The 8038-nt window shown below is 42.7% G+C and overlaps 1 non-coding gene across 1 annotated transcript; it reads right to left on the reverse strand.

Moving 5' to 3' along the window:
• Positions 1-228: 228 nt before the first annotated feature.
• LOC119937309 lies at positions 229-366 on the reverse strand. The gene has a single exon (XR_005453987.1). It is a non-coding gene; the product is annotated as a small nucleolar RNA SNORA7 (small nucleolar RNA).
• Positions 367-8038: the final 7672 nt, after the last annotated feature.

Here is an 8038-nt window from a genome sequence, read left to right on the forward strand (position 1 = left end):
AATTTGACTATCTAATCTTGTGCTGTCAAGTTGTTTCCAACCATAGCAACTCCATGGACACATCTTTCCCAAAGCACTCCACCTGCCATCGTTCTGGTAGTATATCTATAGAGTTTTCTTGGTTAAAAACAGGGAAGTGGTTTACCATTGCTTTCTTCCATGCAGTAAACTTGAGTCTCTGCCCTTTATTCTCTTCCATACCACTGTTGCCCAGCACAAATGAGTTTGACTTGTAGCAGATTGCCTTCCACTCACTAGCCACTGCCCAAGGTAGGAATGGAATGGGTAGGCCTCTGCTTGACTCTCCCTTCTATAGCTGAGACCGGTAGATTACTGAAAACTCTCCAGGTGCAATCCTGAGAGGAGGGGCTATCTAATAGGGTGGGAAAATTCAGTAACTACAGTTTTTGCTACAGGTAATTTGGCAATGCCCATTGGGGAAATCTGATCCTGCGATTCTCCTTCATAATCTAAAGGGGAAAGAATATCTTCTCTACCATGGCAACTCTAAAGCCTGACCTTGAGAAAAATGAACACTCCTCAAGTCCTTTTCCTAGGAAGGAAAAAGGGTCTTTTTGATGAAAGACTATTCCATAGTATGTTTTGATTGAATATTTAAAATATGCATTATATTAAGTACACCTCAAAAACCTCTTTGTTATTACTGCTTTCCAAGTGTACCCTTCTATGGTTTAAATATCAGCTCTGTAAAATTCCCTTTACAAGAATGAATACTATAGCTTGGGCTGATTATCACTCTGAAAAAGAGTTCTGTAAGAGGTAGGGTAAAATAACTACTCAGCAGAATTTTTGAAACTGGCAAATTAAGTCACTCCCATCCCAAGGTTCTAGCTGTCTTTCTTTTAAGCTGGCATTTGCAATTTCCAGAGAGCATGCTTGATTTAAAAAAAAAAAAAAAAACCACAAAAAATCAAAATACCACAAACATAGTATTAAGCATGAAACTGTATAGCCAACCTAGTCAACCAGCAACTTTCTGCGACACCCTGTCAGGGAGATAAGGAGACATGATCCTTCCATTTCAGAGAAACTGCTTCACCATTTTTCTTCTAGCTTTAAGTTCCTGTATCTTATTTTCCCTTCCCGCTCTCATTTTCTTGCTTTTTGGCACCATTTGATGTACTTACCTTCCTCACATGGTGGCTCAACCTTAGTATAAATTGCACAAGTTTGTGTGACAAAACCTTCAGAAGCATTCCATGTTATTATTTTCTGCAAAATCCCACATAGTTGGCCTTGAATCTATTCCCTTGTTTTTGCTCAAAGAGCCAAGGTGAAAGGTTTCTTCAAAGGAGTTTGTGCAGCTAAGTCAGGGAGTTCACATCTGCAGGTGGCAGCTCCTAACTCTTAACCCTTTTTCTAGCGTAATTTAGTGGAAAGCACACTGGCTGGAGAGTCAAAAGGACCTAGGTTCTAATTCTGGCTTTGCCATTTGCCTGCTGTGTGACCTTGGGCCAGTTATTAAACTCTGCACCTCAGGGACCTCATCTGTAAAATGGGAATTAAATACCTGCTCTCCCCACTATGTAGATTGTGAGTCCCTTGGGGACTGTGTCTGACCTGATTACCTTATATCTACTCTAGGGCTTCATACAATGCTTGGTATTGGAAGTAGCGTGGCTTAGTGAATAGAGCACAGGCCTGGGTCTCAGAAGGTCATGGGTTCCAATCCCGGCTTCACCACTTGCCTGCTGTGTAACTTTGGGTGAGTCACTTCATTTCCCTGTGCCTCAGTCTCCCACATCTGTAAAACAGGGATTAATACTGTGAGCCCCATGCAGGACAGGGACTGTGTCCAACACAATTTGCTTGTATCCACCCTAGTGTTGGTACGGTGCCTGGCATGTAGTATGTGCTTAACAAATACCACAATTACTATTCTAAGCAATTGACAAATTCCCCAATTATGATTATTACTATCTGATCTATCAGGCTGATAACCCCCTTCTTGCTCAATAATTCCAGGCAAACCTCTGGAAAGTCCTCTGTGAAGATGACTCCATTTTACTTGTACATATTTACTACTCTATTTTTATTTTGTTAATATGTTTTGTTGTCTGTCTCCCCCTTCTAGACTGTGAGCCTGCTGTTGGGTAGGGACCGTCTCTATATGCTGTCAACTTGTACTTCCCAAGCACTTAGTACAGTGCTCTGCACACAGTAAGCGCTCAATAAATACAATTGAATGAATGAAAAGATCCCAGAAAGCTTAGTGGCAGGGTGCCCTTTTCCTCCCCCCCCCCCCAACCCAACCTGCCCTCCATAAAACCCTTGGTGAAGCTATTGCTAGGAATGATATGTACCTTCCATTTAGAAGAAATCAATAAAGTACTTATGTTCTGGTCCCAAGGACATCCTTCCATTCAGGTGTCTCAAGCAACGCAAAAGGCTGGTTGCTGATATCTTATCTCATGATAGGGGGTGTCAAGGTGAAAACCATGACAACAGAATGGGAATGAAGGCAGGTTTCGCAGGCAATCATTCTTTGGAGAAGGGATGCAACTCTAATAATGGTGGCATTTCTCAAGTGCTTACTGTATGCCAAGCATGCACTGTTTTAAGTGCTGGGGTAATCAAGAAGGTAATCAAGTCATACGCAATCTTCTTGGGGCTCACAGTCTAAAGGAGGAGGGGCTTTTCAGGCCAGATTTGGCAGATCATGTAACCAAGGGGAACAGGTTTAGTCCTGGAACTTTCCTCAGAGTTTTGAGCCGTCACCCATTTGTAGTGAGTTTGGCCTAAGCTAGTGTGAACTATTCAGGGCTACTAGCATACTTGAGGAAACACTTGAAGCTGCCCCTATTGAGGCAGTTTTCCCTAGGATTCACTCTATTTCCACAATTGAAGCCTACAAAATAATAGTGGGGTCTTTTAGGCATTTTCCAAGCTCTGGTGTAGGTACAATCAAATCAAACACAGTCTATGTCCCTCATGGGACTTGCAGTCTAAGGGGGAGGGAGAACAGGTATTTAACTCCTATTTTACAGATTAGGAAATTGAGGCACAGAATTCAAGCAACCTGTCCAAGGTCAACCGTGCGACACTGGCATCACTGGGATTGGAGCCCAGGTCTCCTGACTCCTGTGCTTTTTTTTTTTTTTCTCCAGTAAGCCTTGTTGTTTTAACTATGTAATTCATTACTACACGAAGTTATGCAGGCAGGTTTAAGAAGGATTTGGTTAAGTGAATGCATGGGCAATCCATAATAGGTTACTAGAGGAAAAGTTAGGAAAGCAGATGAAACTAGGAGATGTTCAATAGAACAATCCTAAATACTAAGGTAGATGTCAGAGGGTGACCACCAAACTATTTTTTTTTTACAGCATTTTAATGCTTACTATGTGCCAGACACAAACCATCTTTCCAAGCAACCCTTGCCACTGCCAGAAACAGACCATCAATAGTGAATGGACCACTGATCTGCGGTAGCAATGGCACTGCTTATGATATGTTGCAAAGTAGCATGGCTTAATGGCTAGAGCAGACGTTTGGGATTTAGAAGGACCCAAATCTAAACCGGGCTCCACCACACGCCTGCTGTGTAAACTTGGGTAAGACACTTCACTTCTCTGGGCCTCAGTTACCTTATCTGTAAAATGAGGATTAAGAGTGTGAGCCCCATATGGGGCAGGGACTGTGTCAAACCTGATTAACTTGTATGTACCCCAGTGTTTAGAACATGCTTGGCACGTAATTATTATTATGTTCCAATCTGCACTTGTAGGATGGTCCTAGAGACACCCAGGAACAGAGTGTAGTCTGGAGGAGAAAGCTGTCTACTGTTTAAAGGTGCTCCCTACAGTTAGAACAGAGTTCCATGGCATACGGGAAACCATTACAAAATCTATTGATAAGTAAGGTGGAGACAGCTGGGGAAGAGCCTAGAAGCTAATGGTAAGAGACTGTCTGATGTGGAGGGAAATGGAGGATTTGAATGAAAGAAGAGAGAAATTCTGAGACAGATTTCAAGAAGAGGATCCAGGCAGCATTCCAGAGTTTGCTGACCTGAAGTGGGAGGCAGCTGGCCTCTGGCTCTGAGGCCAATACACTAATTCGATCCTACTATGACTAGTACTTCGCAAGTTTGAGCAGGAGATGGTTTGTGAGAGCAGAGTAACAGGGTGAAGTTGAGGATGATACCAAGGTTGTAGGTTTGAGGCACAGGGAGGATGATGGCTTGTCAACAGTAATGAGAAAGTTGGAGGAGACAATTTGGAAGGAAAACACCAGAGAGCTGTCCTTTCTAAGCTAGTTGTTTTCAGGGAATGTGTCTGTCATATTGTACTCTTCCAAGTGCTTCTCTGCGCACACACAGCTCAGTGAATATGTTTGATTCTATGTTCAAAGATTTCACTAGTGATATTGAGAATTTATCAGTGTGTAATTGTGGTTGGCAAGTCCATCTCTTGTAAATCACGTGCACAGAAATACTGCTTCTTGTCATTCATCATACACAGTGCTGTGGCAGGTTCATTTCACTCCCCTAGTCTTGAAATTTTCTCAAACCCTCTGTTTTAAGCGTCAACCCCACTTCTGATTTCTGCTTTCCAGGCTGGTCTCCTTCCTGCTGTTGTCTCCAAAATGTTTATGGCTATGCCACACTGAGGTTTTGTCATTTTTTTTTTCTATCTACCTTGTTCTTGTTTCCCCATTTCCAAAGTCAGCAGAATTTGACAGGAAAGGGAAAAAAGTATTTGATAACTTTGTGCTTTCCAAACACCTATGGTTTGTTTTGAGGAGCTCAAGAATTTCCAAGTCCCAGATAAGGTCTGCCACTCTGAACAGGGGAAACTGACTGTGGTCAGGCAGAAATTCCCCACAGGGAAATGAATAAATAATAAGCTGCTTGTGGGCAAGGAACACATCTACCAACCCTGTTAACTGTACTTTCTCAAATACTTAATACAGTATTCTGCACACAGTAAGCACTTGATTGATAAGAAAACCTTTAGATGGGGATGGGGAAAAAAAGGATCTAAAAATGTAAGTTACCTCACTATATGCCTATTTTGGGATTGGGGTGGTGGTTCTCATGTTTCTTCATGTGAATACCCTTTTTATGGCATTTGCTAGGTGCTAACCATGTTCCACCCATTGCAACTGGACTAACCGTTAGCCCCAAAAACAGATCAGGGGCTTAAAACTATTCTTCCATTGGGAAACCTCATTTTATTTCCTAGGCAGATCATATACTCACATTTAAGAGGGATTTTAGATCATCTAACAGCCAGAGGCTCGTGGTTTTCATTCTTCTTCTCACCACTATTCTTCCTTCCCAGACTTGGAGAAAACAAGACTCCCACATCTAAAATATGCTATACAAACTACTGAAACAGTACATCCTTCTTAGCCTCTTTCTTCCTTATTTGGGTCTTGTAATGGCTTATTTTGTATTCCTATTCTTATCTTCCACTTTCCCTCTAGACCCTAAGCTTGCTGTGGGTAGGGAATGTTTCTAACAGCTCTGTTGTACTGTACTCTCCCAAGCACTTAATGCTCTGCACACAATTAGCACTCAAATACCATTGACATCGATTATTGGAGCCCAGAGACCCCATTGTCTGAATCCCCAGTTTCAAAATTGATGGCTCCATCTACGTCTGAAGAGAGTTGACCACTTGGAATCAGTGTGGCCTAGTGGAACAGCTCCGGATTGAGAGTCAGAGGACCTGGGTTCTAATCCCAACTCCACCACTTGGTTGCTGTTACTTTGGACAAGTCACTTCTCTATGTCTCAGTTACCTCATCTACAAAATAAGGATTCAATATTTGTTCTCCCTTCTCCTTTAGACTCTGAGCTCCCTGTGGGACCTGATTATCTTGTATCTACCCCTGTGTTTAGTACAGTGCTTGGCACATAGCAAGTGTTTAACAAATACCATTTATCGTTATTATTTGTGGCAGAGGGTAAAAGGGATGGGTTTCTGTTCTTTTTCCTATGAATTCTTTCCCCCTGGGAGTTTATAGGGCAGAGCTAATTGTCACCACTCCAAAGTAACTTTCACAATTCACACTTAAAACAGTTAAGTTAGATGATCTGTGAGGGCCCTTCCAGCCTTGTGACTCACCCAGGTGTTGCATTTGCCGAAGAGTGGAGCTGAGTGAAAGCAAGCCAGATGATGGACGCTTTTGGGAACAGTCTCACATATTATTGACTGTCTCAGTAAAAACTCATTATGGTGATGGAAATCAAAGTAACCAAAATCCTACCGACCAAACGGATACAGCAAACTAATAATAATGCCTCATACTTCCGAGGAACCATTCATCTAAAGAACTAAAAGCCATTTTCAGTCCTCCTTGTTAATCTTCACAGTACTGTAATGGTTAGGTAGTTTTATCTTCCATTCTTGGCCTATAGAAGCAGTGTGGCCTAATGGAAAGAGCAAGAGCCTGGGAGTCTGAGGACCTGGGTTCTAATCCTGGCTCCACCACTCGTCTGCTGTCACAGTTTCTCTGTGCCTCAGTTACTGCAACAGTAAATTGGGGATTAAATTCCTGTTCTCTCCTACTTAAACTGTGAGCCCCATATGGGACAGGAACTCTTCCCATTGTTGGGTGGGGACTGTCTCTATATGTTGCCAACTTGTACTTCCCAAATGCTTAGTACAGTGCTCTCTGCACACAGTCAGCACTCAAATACAATTGAATGAATGAACGATTATCCTGGATCCAACCCAGCTCTTAGTACAGAGCGTGGCACATAGTAAGCACTAATCAAATACCACAATTATTAATCATACAGCTTGCAGGATAGCTTGAACCTTTATTCAAGACCAATAACTTTCCCAAGCTCTCAGGAAAGTCTCCTCCCCATGATTGCACTGATAACTTCCACTTCCTTCTTCCTCACTCTGTGGATGAAAACAGCTGGGTCACATTGAGGGAGGGAATCTCTGTCAGTCTGTCTCTCCCTTCAGGAAGATGGGAGTGCCAAAATATGGGCTGAAAGCAGCCTTGGGCTACTATGACTCAGGGCCTATCAGAACTCTGATCGGGATTTTGCAGCATGCTCTGAATTAACCTTTATATCCCGGTATTAACCTGTCAAGCCAGAATTACAAAAGACAGTCACATGGATTTTTCTTTGCCCATAGAAGCACTATGTCCGAGGGATGTACTTAATAGCTGTCAGCTGGGTAAACTATTTTCTTTTCACTTGCCCTGTTTACCTTCCACTCTCCTCCTCCTTGCTTTTTCCCCTACCACACTGGTACAGTGCCTCAAGCCCACCTCATTTCAACGTGATCAGGATAGGAATGGTTGCCACTTTCTTTACCTCCATTCCCCGCCATCCCACACCATTGCTCCTCTACTTTTAAGGGATAGCAGCATTGACTAAGGGAAAAAGCTTGGGCCTGGGAGTCGGGAGATCTGGGTTCTAATCTCAGCTCTGACACTGCCTGTTGTGTGACCCTGGGCAAGTCACTTAATTTCTCTGCACCTGTTCCCTCATTATTAAAATGGGGATTAAATACCTGTTCTCCTTTTCCCCTTAGACTGTGAGCCCCATATGGGACAGGGACTGTGCCCTGCCTGATTATCTTGTATCTATGCCTTTGCTTAGTGCGGGGCTTGGCACATAGTATAAGTGCTTATCAAATAGCACTATGGATCATATTTGAGTGCTTAGTGTGCAGAGCACTGTACTAAGCACTTCAAATACAACAGAGTTGGTAGACACACTCCCTGCCCACAAGCTTACAGTCTAGAGAGAAATTATACATTATACTAAATATCATTGACCAGATCAGTGAATGGAATTGACTCTCCCCCTCCCCATCCCTTCCGCCCTACCTCCTTCCCCTCCCCACAGCACCTGTATATATGTTTGTACAGATTTATTACTCTATTTTACTTGTACATATTTACTATTCTGTTAATGGTGTACATTTAGCTTTACTTCTATTTATTCTAATGACTTGACACCTGACCACCTTTTTTGTTCTTTGTTGTCTGTCTCCCCCTTCTAGACTGTGAGCCTGTTGTTGGGTAGGGACCGTCTCTATATGTTGCC

The sequence above is a fragment of the Tachyglossus aculeatus genome, chromosome 14, assembly GCF_015852505.1.
Source record: "Tachyglossus aculeatus isolate mTacAcu1 chromosome 14, mTacAcu1.pri, whole genome shotgun sequence".
In the NCBI taxonomy this organism is placed as follows: Eukaryota; Metazoa; Chordata; class Mammalia; order Monotremata; family Tachyglossidae; genus Tachyglossus; species Tachyglossus aculeatus.